The following is an 11,020-nucleotide window of genomic DNA, read 5'->3' on the forward strand; positions in this document are numbered from 1 at the left end:
ACTCTTCTAGAACTTGCTCTTTTCTGCCTGGGGTGATTAAAGAGGAAATATTTAAGGGTTGAGCGGGGTGAGGAGGGAAGCACTACCCTCATATCTCATGAGTGACCCACTCTCTCCTTGGGAGTATGTTGACCTGCCTTCTCCCCCTGCCTCCCGAGGACCCCAACCTCTTCCTGAGAGCCACGGGCTTTTCACAATATGCCTTTATCAATAAGATTCCAATAAACGTTTCAGTTCCGCATATAAATTCCAGGGCCCAGCTGCCCAGCGGAGGAGACCTGCTCAATGAGCAGGCCATAAAGATGTAATAATGCAATTAAAAGGTATGGCCTGTCACCCTCATAAAGCTGGAGATCAATACGAGGGGAGTTAAGGACACGGGGGAGAGGGATCTGGCTTCTCTGCAGCATCTGAAGGATGAGACAACTGGATGATTCAACAAGACTAGGGAATAAGCTACCAGACCTGGGAGAGGTTACAGCTCCAAACTGGGGTCCCACCTTGGGCCTCTGGTCTTCCTTGGTAGGTGGGATGTCAAGAGACCCGGGATCTGTCTCCAGCTCAGACTCAGGGGCCTTGAGGCTTTAAATACATTCTTTCAACTCTTTAAACCTCAGTCTCCTCACCAGTAAAATGGGTATTATGATGATGCTTCTTCTTTAGGAGATTATTGAGACTGAAAAGACCCAGAGAATTTTAATGCTGGAGGGGCCACCAGGAGTTTGCAAAACCAAATATCTGCAGGGTCCAGACAGATGCATACATGGGGTGGGGAGGGCTGGGCCAGATGGAGGGTAGTAGGGAATGGTGGAGACCACAGCAAATGAGCAGGATAGGATTCATTGAAAGGAGGCAGCACCACCTTTCCCTCCTGCTAACAGCTGCCATGCTGTTGCTAGACTGGTGTGACCAGATCCAGTGTGTCAAGAAGAGCAGAATTTGGGGACTTGGAGGTGAGTTCGTGGGATTTCCACAACCTTGGGTAAGCGCAAAATAATCACATTGACTGGCTGTAGACAGTCTGCATTCCCCAATTTTTACCCTTTCTGGGCCAATGTACCTGTGAGTTGAGAGGTCTCTCAGTTAAAGCATGCCACTCTCTTTTAGGCTATTTGCATGCATGTTTGCACAGAATTATCAGCTCTGAAAAAGGACAGCCTGAGCTCACTTCCCAGCTATGCGCTGTTGGTGACTGTGTCACCTCAAGCAAGTTATCTTCACTCTCTGTGCTTCAGCTTCCTCCCTTGAGTGAAAAAAAGCTAGTAACAGTTTCTACTCAGAGGATTGTTATGAGGGGTAAATGACCCCCACACCCACACCCCTCAGCCAGTGCCTAGAAAATAAGCAGCGACCAGGGCTTGCCCCTGAGCATTGGTTATGGTAGATGCATGAGGGTGCTCGGGATGGGAGTAAAGGTTGTAGACTGCTCCACAGTCCCAGAGCTTGCCATAACAACCTGTCATTCCTCCTCCCCAAATGTATTTCTCCTCTCCACCCTCAGATCAGAAACCTGGACAACCACCCTCTCTTCCTTCCCTTGCTTTCCAATACCCAGGTGTCATGCTCCTTAATATTCCTTGGATTTGATTGGTTTCCTCCTTGATATCCCTGGGTCTGATTGCTGCTACCTCCCAGTTCTGCTTCAGTGTCTTTCCTCATTCATCTTGCTCCCTCCTCTGACCCCTCCACACTGTCTCCACTATAGGTTGCCTGAAGGAGCCCTCAAAGACACCCAGCCACATCTCTGCTGAACTCATTTTAGTTCCCAGAATATAACATGCTTTTTTGCCACCTCCATGACTTTGCTTCAGTGGTTTGTCCCACCTAGAATATCCTTTCCCATCCCCCCACTTTACCTTGACTTTACTTCTACTCTCCTTCAAGGTGCAGCTCAGGTCACACCTCCTCCAGACAGCCCTCCCTGACCCTCCAGCTGTGTTCAGTGCCCTTTCTATGCTCTTATCCCTTGCAGTCCCACCACTGTGCTGGGGTTTATCACACTGAATTGTCACCATCACCATTTGTACGACTGTCTTCTCAGCAGTCTGCCAAGTGCTAAGGCAGGAACCCTGTCTAACTAATCCCTAAATATCTCCCGTGATTAATACGGAGGAACTGCTCAGAACATGTTTGTTGAATGAACGAATGATTCAGTGTTTGCTCAGTGTGAAACTTTACTGTGATTACCATTAAGAAGACTATTGTAAGACAAGTTATAAAACTCATGTCACAGATAGTTCCTGGTAATTCTGAGTCCTCTGAGATCAAAGCCTCCAGGTCATTTCCATACCTACTTGAAGGGAATCTGGGACTCACACCCAGAACAAACAAGGACTCTCCAGTGATAGCAAGCTCACTATTATCCAAGACGTCTGCCCATCTACCATGGGGTTCAGTCTGCTAAAGGATGAGAGACACATGGCTCACAAACCCCATCATCCCAGCCCAACAGCCAGCCAAATACCAGACCTAAGCAAGAACAGCCTAGACCATCTGGATATATGAGTAAGCCCAGTCACGATTGGTTGAGCCCAGCCAAGACAAGAAGAACCACCCAGTTCATCTGTAGATTTGAAAGCTATAATCAATGCCTATTATTTGAACCCACTGAGCTTGGAACTATTTGTTACTGAGCAATAACTAACTGATTCATCTTGGGGTTTGTATTGTTTTGTTTTTTTACTTCCTAGCCTTCTGATATTCGTAAATCACTTTATCTCTCCAAACCTCAGTTTCCCCATTTGCAAAATAGTGGTGGTGATGATGATGATGATAATGTCAGCCCACCAAGGTCTTTTGAAGATTAAGCAAAAAAATACATTCAAGGCTAGTGGCACAGTACTTGGCATACTTTGAGGACCCAATACATATTGATTTCTTTCTTCCAGAGTGCCATGCAGTAGCCTTGGCCTACCAAGAGATTAGAAGATGTGTGGTTTGCTCCCAGGGACCATTTCAGAACGATCTGTAATTCAGCTGAGGCTAGACTAATAGGTCTTGGAATTCCAAACCCAGTCTTTAGTTCTTCCTGTATTCCTCTTGAGCCCCTGGCCTACGGGCCAGGCAGGGCAGGGCAGTGCCAGGGCAGGCATCCTCGATGGCGGCTGAGTTCAGCAGTGCAGTTTGCTCTGCTTGCTGGAGCTTGCATGTTTACATACATCCCATAATTACCATCTGCACAGCCAGCGGCATTTGTTGCAAATGGGCCGTTTCCATCTGCTGAAGCAATTTCCTCAGAGGAATTTGCATTGATCACTTTTTTATGCAAAGCTTTTGTATAGATCATTTTTCCCCCCAATGGTTTTTAATAGGTCTAAATATTTGAAGGGCAGGGAGGGGCCTCAGAAGGGAAGAGGTTGGGGCCCGGGGAGAGTTTGGGAGGGGGTGGGAGAAGATGGGGGTGGCTGCTCTTTCACAACACCCCACCTGTACTCCTCATCTGCAGTGACCCAAGTCAACCACAGCGCAGGACCCCAGCATAGGCAACGCCATTTCAAATATTTATTGTTTGCCTTTCTACTTGAGCTGGTAGCTCATGGTTAATGGAGAGGCCTCGGAATGAAGGGAATGGGGCGTGGTAATTAGCCAAGCAACTGGTGACTCGAGCTCAGAGCTTCGTACCTGAGAGGACCAGATGGACGATTTTGCATATTTTTGACAGCTGTAATGAACAGGGCAGCTCCGTATTGATTAAATGTCTGGGAAATTAGTGCAACCCTCTGGAGCTTCATTATTTACTATTTCTGCTCAAATTCGCAGCAAAGTTTACACAAGCAGAAGTCTGCAGTAAGAAAAGGGGGGAAAGAGGGGACAGTTGAATGAGATGATTAATGCTTTATAGGGTCCTAGCCCAACAGATGCAGAACGGAGGGGTGGCTGTGGTTTTGACATTGAGCTCCTGGAGGAAAGAATTTTGGTTGATTCATTTCTGCATTCCCAGTGGCCAGCATGGTACCTAACACAGAGTAGGATCTTAGGAAATGACTGGCCCTGGACAGAGCATTTGACTAGAAATCAAATTGTAGGTTCTGGACTCATGCAGAGATTTGGGTTTCAAGAGGCAGATGATGGACTGCGCCTTTCAAATCGATGAAGTCACATCCTTTAAAATATAACTCTAAGCCTTCAGTAAACAGAAACAACAGTGAAATTCGTGTGCAAGTAACTGCTATCCCTACCAGTACTTCAGCCCCATGTTGATTCTCCCCTGAGCACCTGTCACATCCCTCTTGACACTCAGTGGCTGAGGAATGCTCAAGAAATAAAATAAGACTCCTCTAAACATGCCCCAAAATGTTCATGTGGGGTGTTTCAAAGAATGATCCATAAAACACCTGCAATAGAATCATTTGGGGAATTTATTATAAATGCAGATTCCTTGGCTTCCTGATTTAAAAAAAAAAGTATCCTCAGACTTGTTAAAGATTGTGCAGATGATTTTATTCTGTGGGGGCTGGGGGTGGCTACTTCAATAGGGATTTTTCAATATTTTATCATCAGGCTCAACTCTGAAAGAATACAGTAAGAAAAAGTGAGAATTTATATGTAAGGAGCAGAACTGGGGAGGAGGATCTATAAATGGAAAATTACAAAAGATAGGGTAATTCTTTGCTACACTGACCTAATAGGATTCTTGCTTAAGGCAGACCATGGTGATGAGATATCAGGGGTAGGGGGTGAGGAATTTGATTAGATATCAAGGGTGATCAGATCAAGTGTGGGGCATTTTTGCTGAACTGACTCAGCAGGATTTTTGTTAAAGCTGGAATAAAAGGCCTGGGACAGAGTCCAAGGTCAGGGACTAATCAGAAAGCAGACTCAGAGGAGCTTGACCAAGTTTGGTCAAAGAAGAAAGTCTTTGTCACTCTTCAGTAATTAGCAGGCCAAATAATCTCCTAAGAGGATCTGATATGCTAAAGGTTGAGGATCCCTGTGGGCTCTGCAGTCTTGGGTTAGAATCCTAGCCCTACTCTTACCAGTCATATGACCTGGGTGGGTCAGATTTGCCCACGCGAAAGGCCTTGGAGTTGTCTCTGGTGCTGCTCTGGACTTCGGCATCTCATTCTACAAGTTTATTTTTCCCACCCTAACTCATGATCTTTCTTCATCCAGCAAACCATATTCTGTCTATTTCCTGGTGTCTGATCGCCTAAGCATGACCTCATGGTAAGAAAGCGTGCTCTGAACCTCCTTCATATGCTTACATCCTTCTCTTCAGCCGTATACAGCTCTCCCCTACTTGTCCCGCCGGTATGATCAAACTTCTCCTAATACCTCTTGGTTCCAATCTTTAGAAGATGCATTTATTTCAACACAACTTCAATGCTTCCACCAGGAGAAGAGTGAAAAGATCTGGGTAGGAGTTTGGACATCAGACAGACACAGAAATTGTTGTTACGTGAACTCTTTGGCTACACTTTTCCTTTTCATATTCACAGAGGTGGATCAGGTCTGAGTAGCATTGTAAGCCTTCAAAAAATATTGGGAAAAATGGAGGAAGGATGGACAGATTTAATACACAGCATATTTGATGATGATCATCTTTATGGTTCCATTTGGTCACAAGCCCAACAAATATTTACTAACTTAGGTCACTGACTCTAAAGATATTTGTATTTGAGATCCTGGTTTTTTAGATGGATGGATGGATGGATGGATGGATGGTTTAAAGTTTGGGTAGATGGTTGGAGGGATGGATAGATATATGGATGGATGCAGGATGGAAGAAAGAATGGATAGATGGAGGTAAAGAAGGACAGAAAGGAGGGATGGAGGATGAGAGGAAGAAAATGAGATGTACGAGGGAAGAAAAGCAAGAGAATGAGGACTAGAGAAAGAAAAGAGAAGACAAATGGAGAGAGGAGGGAAACTATAAATTCTATTGTGCGGTAAACACTCATCAAGCAAGACTAAGAGAAAATGAAGTAAATTCTTCCAATACATCATGGAATATTACTGTACTTCATTTACTTTCCCTCCAATTAGGTAAAAAGCCTATTCTATTAACAGCTACCCTTGCAGATCCAGACAAAATTAACTCCTGGTGCCTCATCCTGGCAGCAGGGCAATTGATTCTTCCCCCTAATCCGTTTATTTCATTAGTGATACATTTATCTGGTACATGCATTTTGCCACGCTGCAGCAATGAAATGGCCCTGCAAGGTGTGGGGCATGGGGGAGCGCTTGGAATATTAACCAAATCGCTATTACCGCCATGGCAGTGCTTAAAGATCATATGTAAATCAAATGTCAGGGGAGAAAATTGTAGCGAGGGCTGTCAGGAAACAATTTAGCAGTGGTTAAAGGCACAGCTCATGGCTGGGTGAATTGTGAACTTTGCAAATGGAAAACCAAGCCAGCTTCCACCGTGGGAGCTGAGGAGACGCAGAGGGAAAAGAGTGGAAAGGCTGAGAATGTGTTGGATATTTGTACCCTAAAAAAAGGAAAACAAACAAAAACACATTCACTTTTTAATTTCCACAGCCAGCTGCTATGGTGAGTTCCCGCTGAAAGTGAATTTGGCCCACTGAAGAATTTCACCGCCATTTCTGCCCTGTTCCTCTAGAAGGAGGGTTCAATTACATAGAAAAAGGCAGTTGTTTACCAAAAGGCAGCGTGGGCTCTTCATTCCCAGGCTTCTAGAAATTGATTTCCGTATTGCAAAACAGATGATGATGATGATGGCAATGATGATGATTTATTCTCACATCCCCCAAGAATGTGTGGCCTGTAATGCTGTTCTTGGGAATTTATCCTTGTGAGTTGAACGTGAGTGTGTGTGTGTGTGTGTGTGTGTGTGTGTGTGTGTGCGCATGGGTACAATGATTGGCAGGGTACTGTGTCAAGGTTCGGCCACTGCTCAAGGCATTTCAAGCAGGGAGGGATTTAATCTAGGGAGTTAGTAGCTTCCATAATTGCCGGAAAGACAGAGAGGGCAAAGCCCAGGAAAGCTTCCCAAAACTCCAGAAGCACAGGAATCATAAGAAGTATTCATGAACATTATTAGCTGTATGGATTCTGGGGGTGGAAAGTTCCCCAGGTTGACATCAAAACCACCCACAGGACCCATGCCTTCTCTGTGCCAACACCTTGCAGCTGCTTGCAGGTCCCTCTGACTACTGCGGCTTCTGGCTTCTCCTTCTTCCCCCACTTTAGAGTTCATGAAAGGCCTCCTTTTCTTCCAGCCCCCCGCCCCCACCAACACCTCTATAAATCGCATTTCAGGGGAAGAGATCTGCTTTGGAACACAAACCCTTACTCCAGCACCCGAAACGAGACCTTGAGAAAATCGATTCAGCATTCTGAGCCTCGGATTCCCAGTTCCGAAATGGGCTTTCATAACACCCAGTCATGACAGACATGTTGCCAGGACAAAGGATAAAATATCTAGGTACGCGGCACATAGTAGGTGCCCAAACAGTGGCCGATCAGGTTTTGGTTTTTTTCCTTTTACCCTTGCCTCTCCCTGGGAGGTTCATTTGAAACCAATTTCCCCCACAGAGATATTGGCAGGGCACATGGAACAAATTCCCAGGGTTCCGGATTCCCCTGGGAAAAGTCCTGCTTTAAAGAAAGCCATTAAGGATTTAATTTCTTATCATCTTCCATTCCAACTAGCCAGAGTGTTATGAATAATATCCTATTAGCTGGAGACATTCAAACAATCACCCGTTAACATGTTCTTACGGCGAAATGATGAAGCGCCCTCTGAAATCACAGTGCTTATCTGCGGCCCACTCAGCAGGCACTCCATCACGCCCACCAACGACACTTCTTGTATTGCTGTCTTGGATTCCAACTAATCACTACGGGGCAGCCGGCGGCAGGAGAGCCGAGAGCCTCCCTTGTCGGCAGGCTCCCAGGGCAAGGCCAAGCCTGCCCCCTGGCCTGCCCCCATGGCTCAGGGCAAAGGGCCTGATCCAGACATAGGTTGGAGCAGCTTCTTGAGACATAACCATTCAATAAATCACGAACACGTGGTGATTTTGCAACAAGGAGACCATACTGGTAGAACCCCAATTATGGAAGGCATCAAGCCAAAAAGGGGCGAGAAGAGAGAGCATTGCAGAGGGGAGTTATTTAAAGAAAAAATAAATGAAACAGGTGAAATTGAGACATCAACTTTCATGCTAGAAAAGCCCCTAGAGATTGGCTATTGCAGGTTTTAATCCCCACGACTCCTGCTAAAAATTGTGTCCCATAGAGGTTCGGCCCAGCAAAGCATCCTCTGGCCGTGAACTTAAAGGAGCATTGAGTAATTGGAGTTCATTTTGCTGCTTCGAAGTCCACATCACAAGCTAGGGGCCCCAACCCACCTTGCAGGAAAGACACCCATTTAATTTGATCAATACAATGCTTGCCAAACCTATTTAATCACACAAACCCTCCTTTTGTCCCTGCAGCTGCCAAAAATATTCCTTGGTAGTGAAAAGACTTTCTGTGAGAGAGTAAGAATAAGTTTTCTTGGTTTTCATAGTCTCTCTCATGAAAAGAGATTCCCTTCCCCCATGTTCATACTGGTTTGAGAGCAAGTAGAAGCAAGTAGAGCAAGTAGAAGTGTGATGTCTGTTTCACAAGCTGGTTCCTTTTGAGAACTTTGAATGGTGAGAATGACCCCACTGAGCTCTGCTACAAGGAAGGAAAGAAGAACATAGGTACTATGTTCCTACTATGTGCCAAGCACTTCAGAAGTATAATTTCACTAACTCTCGTGATAATACTATGTGGTACATATTTTGTTCCCCTCCCCTTTACAGATGAGAAAACTGAGTCCAACATGCCTGTGGAAGCTAATCTCCCTGAATCAGCGTTAGCCCATGTCCAGAACCCAGACCCCTAGCACCTGTGCCTGTGAGACAACACCCCTTAGTGTTTTGGGGTGCTGGGACCCTCTTGAAGGATATGATGAGTCTGGGTATTTAATTCCAGAGGATTTGTGGGCCCACTAAGGTCCAGAATTAAGGCCACCTATGATTCTGCACTGCTGAGATCATGGGCAGGAAATACAGGGCATTTGGGTGAGACCCCAATCTTCCTGATTTCAGGGTGCAATGGCTCAGAGTGTTTCCCTAGTTCTCACAGGCAACCTATAAATCCTGTCTGATATTATACCCACTTTACAGATGGGCAAACTGAGGCTTGGGAAGGTGCCTTAACCTGCCAACAAGTGAACTCATTTATAGTTCAAGAGAGCCAGGGATGCCTGGGTGGCTCAGTTGGTTGGACGACTGCCTTCGGCTCAGGTCATGATCCCGGAGTCCCGGGATCGAGTCCCGCATCGGGCTCCCAGCTCCATGGGGAGTCTGCTTCTCTCTCTGACCTTCTCCTCGCTCATGTTCTCTCTCACTGTCTCTCTCTCAAATAAATAAATAAAATCTTTAAAAAAAAAAAAAAAGAGAGAGCCAAAAAAACCTTGTGAACAAGGGAAACTCAAAGAAGTACAAATGGTGATTTTTGAACACCTTCAGTGTGGCCTTCCAGGCTGGAGCTCCTCTGTTGGTCCTCACAGAAATTAGAGCCAAGCAGGCAAACTGCCTCCCATTTTACAGATGCTGATACTGAGGCCAAAGGTTTTAAGTGTATCCTCCCAGGTCACAGCAGGGTAAGATCTGGCCCCGCTGCTGTCCCCAGCCCAGGGCTGTCATCTTTCCTCTCTGCTTCCCTCACCTGCCTAAGGAACTCTGGTTCTGTTCTTACTCGTAGTGCTGTGGATATGGAGGCAACAAGGGATCAAGAGCCTGGCACGTGGCAGGTCAGAGAGAGGGCTGCTCAAGGAAGGATGCTTCTCTTTAGGGGCTCGTCCATGCTTAAGTGCTTGCCTCCCCGTTCTCTCTGACCTTGGGTGGCTGCCACTGCCTTAAGCGCACAGTAATACACTCTCAGTCACTGTTCAATGCCCAGGGGAATGGTTTAAGGCCCTCCACTGGAGTGAATATTTTTATGCAGGCTATAATTTCTCTTAAGACCTTCACAGCGCTCCTGTAGCCTCCACCATGCCCCTCCTCCAGAAAGCTCACAGCAGAAAGAAAAGCCACTTTCTAACAAGGGGCGCCGTGAGCTTCCGACAGAGGAGCCCAGGCTGAGCTGTCCCTGGCTGAGGGCAGGTTTTGCTTTCTTATTGCCTTCAGTTTTGCTCCCTAAAATCCATCCTTGGTAATAATAATTATGGCCAACGTTTATAAAATGCTTACTCTGTGCCAGGCCTCCTGTAGAGTCAAAAATCTTGACAACACAGAGAGGACTGAGTCCCACTTTACAAATGAGTGCCTGAAACACAGAGAAGGCAAGGGCTGTGTGATGTGCCTAAGTACACAGCAAGAAAGGGGGAAGCCAGACGAGAAACCAAGGGAGTCTGGGTTCTGTGTATAATACCCTCCAGCAACCAGGAAGATCACTGCAAAGAACAACCCAATCAAGTCAGTCTCCAGTTCAAAACCCTCCAGTGACTCCCTATCGCCCTTGGGCTGGAAATCAAATCCTTCCCCACTGTTTCTCCAGGCCCTGCCCATCTCTGTGTTCTCCTTTTGCTTCACACTCTCCTTGCCTTTTAACATGTTGCTACATTGGCCTTTTGCGTTCCTAGACACACACCCTCCCAAAACACACATACACTCTCTTGACTTTGCCACAGGGCCCTTGCACCAGCTATTTCTCTGCCTGGAGTCCTTGCAGCCACACACCTTCAATCCACACACCTCCATCTCGTCCAAACACCACCTCCTCAGGGAAGCCTATCCTGGTTGCCACTCTTGATCAACACTCCCATTATTTCCTTTTTGCTAGAACAGCCACATTTCTAGTTATGCATTTGTATGTGTGGCCATTCGACTCCTATCTGTCCCTCCATTTAGACTGTCTGTGCCAGGAAGGCAGAACCACAATTATCTTGTTCACTGCTATTTTCCTGGCTCCTGGAACTGCTGTCATCCAAAATATTTGCTGAATGACTGAATGAACATGTAAATGAATGTACGCATGAATGAATGAATGGACAAACGGATGGAACAAAGAGTCCAAGTTA

The sequence above is a fragment of the Mustela erminea genome, chromosome 13, assembly GCF_009829155.1.
Source record: "Mustela erminea isolate mMusErm1 chromosome 13, mMusErm1.Pri, whole genome shotgun sequence".
Lineage (NCBI taxonomy): Eukaryota > Metazoa > Chordata > Mammalia > Carnivora > Mustelidae > Mustela > Mustela erminea.